This window comes from Lepisosteus oculatus, chromosome 26, assembly GCF_040954835.1.
Source record: "Lepisosteus oculatus isolate fLepOcu1 chromosome 26, fLepOcu1.hap2, whole genome shotgun sequence".
Lineage (NCBI taxonomy): Eukaryota > Metazoa > Chordata > Actinopteri > Semionotiformes > Lepisosteidae > Lepisosteus > Lepisosteus oculatus.
The window spans coordinates 3807794-3819395 of NC_090721.1; the positions used below are offsets into that span (position 1 = coordinate 3807794).

The following is an 11602-nucleotide window of genomic DNA, read 5'->3' on the forward strand; positions in this document are numbered from 1 at the left end:
AAGGCATTTTTTTCAAGACATTTGACCTTGTGGAATTCTTATCTGCTGCGTGCATACGGGTATATGAGACCTACAAGTGGTATTGCAGTCATTTTAAAGTTTGCTAAACATACTGTAAGTTAGAAAATAAGCTTCATTTATCTAAAGTATATTTAAGGAGTCATCCAGTGCCCCAGTTCATATTTATTAATGCAGTGTACAAATACTTTTTCGTACCATCTTGTAAACACGTATGTGATTTTCCATTTTATTTGAATATTACCCTTGGTCTGGCAACACGCAGAGCCAATCAAATCCCTCCACTGGACATTCTAAGTACCCTTGTTTCCTAGGAAACAGGTCCAATTGCAATAAGGTGGCCTGCAAGCCACTGCAGTCATGGTAACAGGATTATGTTTGCAAAGCCACTGTTATGCACTGGCTGGGTGAAAAACAGATGTAAGTTAAAACACTTAGCATTTTAAGAAGCACAATTTGCACATATAATTCTTCTGTGGTACCAATAATGTTTCAGTTGTTTGGTTAAATCCTAATGAATGCAATAGAAACGAGATATGCAGAGTGCATTCTAGTGTGATTTGCCTGGCTAAGGGAATGTCAGTCTAGCTGTGAGAACGAGGCAGCCCAAACCTCCCTCGATGTTGTGAGGAATGAGCTAGGGAGCTGCTACAAGGGTGCAGATAAGGTGGCGGGGAGGATGCAAGAGAGATGCTGTACACAAAAGAAAGTCCTGGGTGCAAGATTTAAATGCAGGAAAGTGAAAGTGTCAGCAATTAGAAACTAAGCTATCTTTCAAACTTCTGTTATAAACTCCATTTACGCCAACATTTTACATCTCCTCCAATGTGTGGTATTATACTTTTTTGGGAATTCGAATCATCTCTTTCTTATTCTTTTACCATTTTATTATGGTAACAGCAGGGGTTTCTCAACTCTGAAAATGTCTTTTGGTCCCTCTGTGTATTTTGTGGAACAGCAAACAACAGGGCTGTCACATCACCTCTGTGAAAGCGGAAATTTCCCTAATCCCTTAAGACAAAAAAACTAAAATTCCCTTTTAAACCTTTTAAAATAAAGTTAGATTTAGTCATGGTCAGTATATTAATGATGTATAAGGATACTATATATATAAATATCCATTTGATGTACAGTAAGTTCTGTTCAAGGTGAGATTGTAAGTAGAAAGGAAGCTGTGCCTCTAATGCACAGCTAAAGTGAAAGAGCAAATGAAAGCTCTTAAAAAACACTTTTTCTTTCCACCACCTGAGAGTGGTTTCTTTTTTAAACCTCCATAACCTAAATAAATCATGTTGGAGAATACAAATGGGGCACAATGAAAAACAGGGATGTTGTACCAATGGGTAGAGCAGGGCCAGCTGACAGAGCAATTTTCTTATTTTGTCCTGAAACAGAAAAAAATAGAATTCCAGAACACATCTTACTATGACTTTACAAAAGGCAATGTCTTATTATGCTACTGACACAGACACACTCACACAACACCTCAAACACATCTTCATGCTTTCTAAACATCTGACTGACCATAAGGTCAAAATAGACCGAAATGACCTTCACTCTTTTTACTTAGGGGAAACGCTAACTCGCTGTGATTTCTTAACACAATTTCAATAAACAGCCTGTGACGAGAACAGTGGATTAAACACATGCCAAAGCCTTTGCGTTGTGAGGAGCAAGTTCCTTTCTGATGAAGGGAAGAGCCAGGAAAAGTCTCAGAAGTAAAAGTGAAGTCCGATCACCTTGGGTACAGATGTAACTGTTGACGTTCCTCACTGCTGCTGATTTCATGAATACGAGCTCTGGAAAAAAACGACTGCTGCTGATCTTTCTGCAAAGAGAAATCTTACCTTGAGGTTATGCATGTGTCAGTTTGTGATGTCCTTGTGGAATTCCTCATTGCAGAGTAGACACAACCGAGCAAAGAGGATCCCTTTACAGCACACAAGCAGAACTGAGAGAATGCTAAGCACACATGTAAGCAACTGCAGGTGTACCCTGGTCATCAAAGCACCATGGAGATTTTAAGTACCATGTTTTTCTTTCTACTGGTATTCCACAGTATGTCATAAGCCATCGTGTAAGTCTGCAGATATTTATTGTACTACAATAAACAGAAATGCTTGCAATGCGAATCAATAGAAAATGAAAAGGTTGTTTTTTAAAATTTGTATCAAAGGCTAAAACCTTTTGATCTGATACAAAATGTCAGCACTAACTTCTAAACTCGGACTCTAGATATGTGTGTACAAAGTCACTTGCTCTCTCCAGCTGTGTGCAGAGGTGAGAACAGCAGCAGGAGGAGGGAATCAGGTGTTTTCTTTGCTTTTCTCTCTGTCAAAAAAATGAACAAACCAAATTTAGACATCTTAGACATTTATACCAAGGTAGACAATGCTTATTCTTTGTATTTCTTCTGTTATCCATGATTGTAAACCCAAATTTTGAAATTACCTACGTTCTGAGCTGACAAAGCATGGAAAAAGCATGGAAAAAGCTCTTAGATTGCTCTCCTTCTAAATCTGCAAAGCGGCGTTTGTTTAAAGGAAACATGAACTTTCTACCATTGTGAACTTTTAATGCTCAGCAGGATTTAACTTGAAAGGCAGAGATTTCACTTGAGGACTTCAGAGGCCTGGCGCAAAGGGCAGACCTGGAAGCTCACATTGTAGAAAGGATAAAGGAGTAAGTGTGAGGGACAGTCACTCGGTTCATCGGGAGTGTGAAGAATAAGATTCCAACTCTTCATACATTCGAGTTCTTTGAAGAAGCTTTCTTGAACAATTAAACTACTTGCAATAGCTACTTCGGGTTCTGTATTTACAGATATGCCCATATTCGAACCCCCAGCTTCACTCATTAGAGTCTATACTATGTCTTGAGGAAATGGTGGGTAGGATTCCCCAGAGCGGTGGCTCTGTGGCTAAGGATATGAGTCTGTGACTGGAAGGTTGCCGGTTCAAATCCCGCGGCCGGCAGAGGAATCCTACTCCGTTGGGCCCCTGAGCAAGGCCCTTAACCCCAGCTGCTCCAGGGGCGCTGTACAATGGCAGACCCTGCGCTCTGACCCCAAGCTTCTCCCTGTCTGTGTGTCTGTGTCTCCATGGAGAAAAGCTGGGGTATGCGAAAAGATGAATTCCTAATGCAAGAAATTGTATAGGGCTAATAAAGAAACATTATTACAACTTGTTTGGGTGGTCTGGTGTGGTGTGGGGTGCCCTCGGCACACATCGGGAATCTTTCTGGCCTGTCTGGTGTCTGTGCGTTTCCAGCATTGTCAATGCCAGCACACCACTCCTCCAGTCGCTGCTGTGATCGCTATGGGACTTGGAACGGTGAAAACAGAGTCAGAGCCAGAGTGGGTGACTCTGACAAAAGCCTATTTAAAATGGAGCAAGAAAAAAAAAGGAGCAAGGACCTTTAAAAAGGAGCATTTTCCCTTTTCCACTGTGAGGGCCATAGAAGTAAAGATGAATTGAAGTTAATTAGCAATTTAATTTTTAATTCAGAGGCATAAAAATACCTATAGATCCAGGTGATTTTTTTTTCAGAATTTAAAAGGCTTGAAAAAGCTTTTCCATCTTCACTCTCGGTGTGTGATCTCCCTAGTTTCAAACTTAAATCCATGCACCCGTTTTCTGAGCACTTTATCCAAAACAGTCGTGGGGGAGCAGGAGCATATCCCAGCAAGCAACAGGACAAGACAGGACTCCAGTCCATCACAGGGCAGAAAAGTTCACCTTCTAATTCTCAAATCATTTTAATCATTTTAAATCAGAACGTTTTTAATACACCTATAAAATAAGGGAACAAAAATATTTGGTTTTACAGCTCTAGAAAGGCATTTGCTGACATGACTATAACACGATGGATCTGTTTACTGAGCCAATGCAAACAAGTCTCGCGTTCCCACAGGCGCTCAATGTGCTCAACAATAGCAATCCATAAAGACAGAAGAAGATGTCTGATAGGCAGTGCAGCAGTCTTCCCACATGGGGAACATATGACCCCATGAGAGTTATTGCCTCCCCAAGGACATCTCTGTGTCTTTCTCTTTGTGCTCTGGGTAGATAGAGGCTGAGGCACGCCCGCTCGACAAAACGAGGCCGTGTGCTCGATACCGAGCCTCTCAGCTGGCAGCTTACTCAAGGAGGAAAAAGAGCACCGTGGCCTTATGACGTTGTATCATAAGTCGCTGTAGTGCTTGATATTTCAAAGCACGTCTACTTACCAATACAAATTTATTAGGGAAATTAAGATAATTACATTTCCATCGATGAGTCAATCACATTAATATCATGGGGCTTAAAAGCAGTATTTTCTAGAGTGTTAACTGAAAAGAAGCCTGTCCTTCCAGCGGTCAGTCTTAGAATTACAACATCAGATATTGGGCTTCTTCTGGCCACCCGTGTTCGAATTGTTTTATCCAGTATAGGAAGCCTGTCCCAGCAGGCAACGGGAACAAGACAGGAGACACCCTGGACAAGATCCATCTCAGGGTAGGCAGACAGACACAGACACACACACACACCAAGGCCAGTTTACTTACCAGCAGGTCTTTGGACTGTGGGAGGAAACCAGAGCGTCTGGAGGAAACCCACATAAACCTGGGGAGAACATGCAAACTCCACACAGACAGCACCCCGGGTCCAGAATTAAACCCAGGGTCCCGGTGCCATAAGGTAGCAAAGCCAACCACTGTGCCACCATACCACACACATCATATTGGGCTTCTTTTGTAGAAATTGGTATTTTCTATTTACAACGTGAAACAAGGCTTCATTCTACTGGGGTAAAGACAGATTTGTGAGTGGGAGTAATGAGGGACTGTGTTCTGAAATCAGTGATAAGCTCTTTTGCTTTTGTGGGCTCTAGGGCTTGTTTAGCCTCTCGATACTTCAAACAAACCTGGTATTTTCCAGAAGCCGAACGCTGATTTCTGAAGTAAGGGCTTAATGTTGCTGTCCAGTGGCTTCTGGCAAAGTGAGAGGAAGAAAAGCAATATTTATTTTTCTTTCCCACGTCTGTGATGATGAATATCAGGAGCCAGGACTACAGCACATCCTGCATACTTGTTTCCTACAGCATTTCCTTCAGACCTTTCATTCCATCATTTTACATTTCCATCCTATAACGCACCTTTAGATAAATTAATTCAGCTTCAAGGAAGGAGAAAAATTGATGAAAAACAAGCATTCTTTGCCCTCCGGTCTGCCCAGTGAAATACAGTACACAGTGCTCCATTTGCAGATGCTAAGCCTTTGTAAATGCTTTGCAAAGAAACAATTTCTTATTATTTAAAACCATTGGTTACTCTGCTTAAGTTAATGGATTTCTTTTTACACATTGCTGTATTTTTATTCTGTAACTGTTCCACTGAGAGATGTTTTGTCCATTGACCTTTTTTTTCGAGGTACTGACAAAGAGGCACTAAAATTCAGTACTAATATTGTCTTGTTTCTCAGGCATCCAACTTTGTTTAGTCACTTCTTTAATTTACCTATTCTAATATTTTATGTCATACATTTTCCTTGTCAGTATATCACAAATTATGCTATTAGCATGTTTATATTTTTATGCAATGTATATGATATTTGTAAATAGAAATATAGAAAGGGTGAAATAGTGCATATGGTTTTGTTTGGCTATTCTGCTGATAATAGGCAGATCTTTTGCTAATATTTTTCATCCATAATGACTTTATTTAACAGTTTAACTGTTATTTATATCCAGTTTTTAAAAAAAATGCTGCTTCATGAATTTGAGTATGTTTATAAAGGGCTGCATAAGCTTCCTTACATTTATGTATCATGTTTCCATCTCAAATGACACAGGAAAAAATAGATCATTCTAAGAGATTAGAGATTTCTGTTCACATTTAAGATAAAGTGCATAAGGCATTGCTGTCTCATTCACTCTACAGTGTTTTATAATATCTGAATACTTTTTTAGGTTTTAGACAATCAACACAACTGGAAAGCATGAGAACTCCCCATTTCTTCAAGTGAAGCCCTCTGGGGATTTGTGCGAACTACACAACCAGCCTCAAATTCCTCGGGTGAACTCTTCATCCTCTGGCCCCGTGCTTCACAATGAGGATTATTACAGAAGGCAACATACAGTAACTGAGGTCACTACTAACATTCACAAATTAATAATCCGTGAATAGCTTCCAGAACCCACACCAGATCAAGTGGACTGAAAATGGATGGAGGGCGATGAACTGAGAAAATGATCCAGTGACAGTGTTGCCACTTTGTAGCCATCAGATTTCAGGCATTAAGTAAGGCTGATCTGCGCTGGTCTGGAGGGACCTCTTTGGAAAAGATATCCCTATTCCTTCCGTAGCCCAGTTTCTGAAAGAAACCAGAGCCTAGTTTGGTGACCAGAGAGACACTGAGCTGGAGGAGATGTGTTCCCTCAGATTTGACAGAGTATGGCTCATTACTTCATTGCCTGGCTGAACTCCACTCTGTTTTTCTGTGTGCCTGAACCGGTTTAGGCAATCATGGTTGACAGGTTGAGGTCCATTGTAGGTTCAAACCTGGGCCATGTCCCTTGCAACTGGGGTTGCAAGAACTGGGGTTCCCCAAGAGGTGGCACTCGATTATCTGAGCCCTGCAGAGGGTTGGGTGGCATGGGTGACACAGCGCCCCCTGTGGCCTCCTGGGTGCTTGCAGGTCTGTGGTGCTGTCAGTGAGGAACACAGCTCTCCTCCAATCAGCACCAGACCTCCTGCATGGGGCTGGGCCACCTGTGCCACCTGCACAAAACTTTGAACCTCCGTATTTACTTTAGTATCAGTTTGGCATCTACTGTTATCAGATTTCAGTCATTGCTGTCATAAATTATGGAACTGTTTTGTAATCCATTCTAATCTAAAGGCCATACTGAATAAATTTATGAATCAATAAAAAGATGTCATAAGAGAATAAGAACAGTTACAAGAAACAGGAGGCCCATCTAGCCTATTTAGCAGTTAGATACATTTTTTTATAGGCAAATTAAGGGTTTGAATTGGAAAAACAGCTGATCCCCATTTTTATAGTGGCAGTGGGAACTAATTTGCCTCAGATGATCCTGGTAGAGCACCATACTGACAAATTCCCAAAGGTTCAAGAATGCTGCCATTGCACGGTCATTGTAAATCGCAGAACGGATTGCTTGTCCAAAAGTTTATTTTCCAGGGAGATATCCGTGCAGGACAGCTACTGCCCAGTATGTGCATTAAGGAAACACTCCTGAAACTACAGGACATATAGAAAGAGCTGAAGGCAGAAACACACCCAGTGCAAACCTGCAAAACACACTGACAGTCCACCTGCTGCAGGACTGAGGCACCTTATAATCCCACAATGATAAAGGGACAATGTAACCGAAAGTCCTTGTACTTGTAAGTATACAGATTTGAGAGTTCATGACTTGACTGTGCCAGTGTGTTGTTCTGCCAAGCAGTGTTATTTTAAGAAACTCCGTCTTTCACCAGGTTTGACAAGACATGCTAATACTTGAAGCACGACCTGACGAACTCTTGCTTTATTCCTTTAGTTGTTGTTTTTTGTTTGTGGCTTCCTATCAGGAAAGGCACAGGAATTGGGGGTATTGTTTTAATTTCCATTATTATAGAAATAATTAGCGGTTTGTTTTCACTGTTGTTGGATACGGCATTATCAGTGACAAAGTGGAAAGTGTTGTTTTTCCTCGCGACAGGAGACTCACCAAATTTGGGACTGGTTCCCACTGTCCAACACAGTGAAAGTATCGTCACGGATATCTGCATTTAACTACATTTCATTAACCACAACAATAATAGGGATCCCATTAGACTCCCTTAAGACTAGGCGTGCAATAATAACATTGACATTTTCTTTTTTGAAAGTTTAAACAGCTGTGCATTGTCAATAAACCAGGCAAAAATTCTTTGAGACTCTGCTGCTAGCTCAATGTTAAATCATAATAAACCTTTCATCATACACGGAATCCCATCTCATAACACTGTACAATAAAACAATCAAACATAAGAGACGAGTACACACAAAATCAAACAGTAAAGATTTAAATATGCGGTATAAAAGAGGGTTTCAACACAGGGCTTGAAAGTGCAGAATATCTGAGAGATCATACAATAGACTTAGAGAAACACAGCAGAAAGCACAGTGTCCTCTTGTTCGGAGCCTCGTTTAGACAACTGACAGTCCGAACAGCACGAACAATGTGCTGTAGATGTGGAAGGGTTAGCAGGTCACAGATGCAGTCAGCAGCCAAGCTGTTCAAAGCACTAAAGGTGTTCAGCAAATATTTGGACTACTATTCTGGAATCCGCCCGGAGCCAGAGAAGGAAGCTAAAAAGGGATTTATATTCGTGCATTTTAATTTAGGTTAAAAACCTGAGCAGTCTTATGACGAACGGTGTAAAGGATGATATACTGTACAGCTCTTTCAACCCAGAATGACCCGTGATGTTGCGAAGCTCGGAACACCCAATGCAGAATGAATAATTCATATTAAGGGAGAACGAGTTCATCCGTTCTGTCACTTCTGTCCGGAATGTGATATCCCCAAAATGTTTTGTTGATTTTAAAACGTATCAAATGTGGAGGACACAGATTATTTTCTTTTGCACGTAAAGATGAAAGAGAATGAGGAAGAACATGCAGCGAGACCAATGTAAAATTACCGTACGTAATGTTTTAAAACAGCAAAGACTCCGATTTCCACAATTTAAAATCACTAATAACAAAAAACAATATCATTCATTTTTGGCCAAATTAATTGCGATAAATGGACTCTCGCTGTCATAAAAAAAGAACAAATCAAAATAATAATGCCAACGGAGGCACATGGCTAAACCAGTGGAAACTGCAACTTTAAATGTAATTTGTAACGCAACAAAGTAGTGCTGAAGACGGTATTGGATATCTAATACCTCTGCGTCAGCACCCTTATGAAAAAGAGATGAACACGGTGTTCTTCTCTGCCGCCGTAGTAAAGCGTCATGTGACTGCAGGTTCTTTTCAACAGGAGTCCTAGCACTTCGAGCATATTATCGACTACATTCTTACTGTACCGCTATCAGGTTTCAAGAGAACGCAACTGAGGCCCCCAAAAACTTTTGTGAACCTTATACTAAAGACACAGTTCGGCTAGACGTTGATACAAATGCCGAGGCAGTAGTACAGGAGGAGACCTACAACTGAGGAATTGGAAGAACTTACTCCTGCAGAGGCCACTGGCATCAACTATTCAATTATCCTCACTTCGATCTTGCAATGGCAAACCAGTTGAGTGACCAAAATAGTGTTGTTGAAGCCTGAGACCATTTTGATAGCGAAGTCATGAAAAAGCAAGGACCTGCTCACAGAAATGGGGCTGGGAGGTGGTTCTCTTTAACATGGAGGGGTGTGTAGCTGTAAAACACCAGCATGTAAAAACAGAACTTATTGCAGAGATCTATAGCTCTAAGGGTGTAACCATCAACTTCACAATTAAAGTCATATCCATAATATCCAAAATCTCATTTTGTGACATCAGGAGAACAACTACAGGGGACTCTCTGGTTTGATGACTAGAAAAATTATAAAGCACTGGATTTATTGCAACGTCTGTTAACACACAGTTCTCTTATATTAGGACATTCATCATGTCATAAAAAAAATGCAATTTACCATTACTCAATAATAAAATGTTCGCTGTCAGATACTGTTGTCTGACACAATGCTTTTTTATTAGCCTTTACAGTAGTGTGCACATTTTAACTAAAAATCCCGGAAACCTGTCAATAACAGGCCAATTACCTGACTGTGTGATTTACTGATAAGCAAAACTAATCTCATCCACCAAGCAGGACATTTCTTTACGTTCTTTATGAATATGTTTCCTCCTCTCTATATACACATATGGACAGCAAGGTGGTTAGCAATGCTGTCTTGCAGTGTTAAGGCCCTGTCTTCACTTTCTGGGGTGCTATCTGTGTGGAGCTTATATGTTTCCTCCCCCATCCAAAAACATACTGGTAGGTTGATTGACTACTGGGAAAACTGGCCGTGGTGTGAGTGAGTGTGTGCCCTGTGATGGAGTATCATGCCTTGGACCCATTGCTTACTGAGATAGGCTCCAGCCCACTCATGATCCTGTACTGGTAAAGTCATTAGAAAATGGATGGATCTACATACATCTGTACAAGTAAATGCTATGAGTTACAATCATACACCTATATATGTACATATATATGTTCTGTTTGATGAAAAGGTAACTACACTCCTAATTTTATGGTTTAACATCTTTAGACATATTTGACCTCTGTCTATAGATGTTCTAAATGACATGTGTTTCATTAAGAAGGTGAGTGCATTTTCACTTAGTTTTTAAAGCTAATCTATGGCCAGTGCAAATAGTGACAAGATAAGTCCCTTAAGACTTTAAACCCCTATGATAAGTTCACATCCTACAAGTTGAAAGATCCAGGGTTTAGCCATGTGCAAATATATCCCAGTGTGACCTGTAATTCTGTGCAAGATAATCAATGACCAAAGTAATCTTCAGGCGAAGGAAACAGAATAAGTTATACTAACGCACGATTTCCTGGCACTTTCAAACAACAGATCCATAAAATAATTGTTATATTAAATGCATTTAGCTGTAATGATTTTTAGAACAGTATAGTATTGCATTTAGCAAAGACAGAAGGCTTCACAGAAGGTGTCCAGAATTGTGAAAATATCAAGGAAAGATAGTTCTTAACGGGAACAGCAGAAATAAAAGCCTAATTGTTTTCTAATAATATCAAACTTATTTATATATGAATAATAATAATAATAATTGCTTACACTTATACTGCGCTTTTCTGGACACTCCACTCAAAGCGCTTTACAGGTAAAGCGTAGCTTTGGATATTCCCAAAACTACCTCGTTCGTTTTTTTTTTACTTTCAGTCCTATACTGTAGGAATTTGGAATTTTTCATCACCTATCTTGAAGAGTAGAGGCCCCTTGCTATTTTCACTTCCAGCCAGGAGAGGACTTACAGACTTAGAACTGGTGAGATTTGGCATTTAACTTGCGTTCAGTCAACTAGCGAGCATCGCGGCTGCGGTCTGTATTCTCCTTCCCACGGCTTCGCTGCAGCGCACGACAACGAGCGCAGCGTCTGGGAAGTGAGATGGCTTTATCAGTTCGAGTTGTAAACAGTCGCCGCTTAGCCTGACTAATCCTTTCTGTAATGGGACAGTACCTTTTGTCCCTGGCCTTCCTTAATGGGATGGGTAAACAGCAGTATCCAGGAAACGGGCAGTGATTGGGGTTTTTTTAAAGACCTCTGTCCAGAAAATTCTCAGTGGAGCACAGGGCTTCTTCTTCTAATTCTGCTAATAATACTATAACAACCAATTAATTTATGACTTCAAGTTGGACTTCTGGCTAAGTGACTTGGATAAAGACCAAGGTAGTATTCCAGTATAAGGATACATTATTTTCAACATAATAAGGAAATTAGGGCCTTTACTCTGTCAGCAAGATCAATTATCTTAATTGCCCCTCCGTTGGCATTTTAGTTTTTAGTAGATGTTTCACATTCCCACGTGTAGATTTTT

The 11602-nt window shown here is 40.4% G+C and overlaps 1 long non-coding RNA gene across 1 annotated transcript in view; it reads left to right on the forward strand.

The window, feature by feature from the left end:
• LOC107079955 (uncharacterized) overlaps positions 1–9632 on the forward strand; it is a 19240-nt gene extending 9608 nt beyond the window's left edge. Inside the window, exon 3 of the long non-coding RNA XR_001480852.2 lies at positions 5968–9632. This is a non-coding gene — a long non-coding RNA (uncharacterized lncRNA). The remainder of the gene's footprint in view (positions 1–5967) is intronic.
• The last annotated feature ends 1970 nt before the right edge of the window (positions 9633–11602 follow it).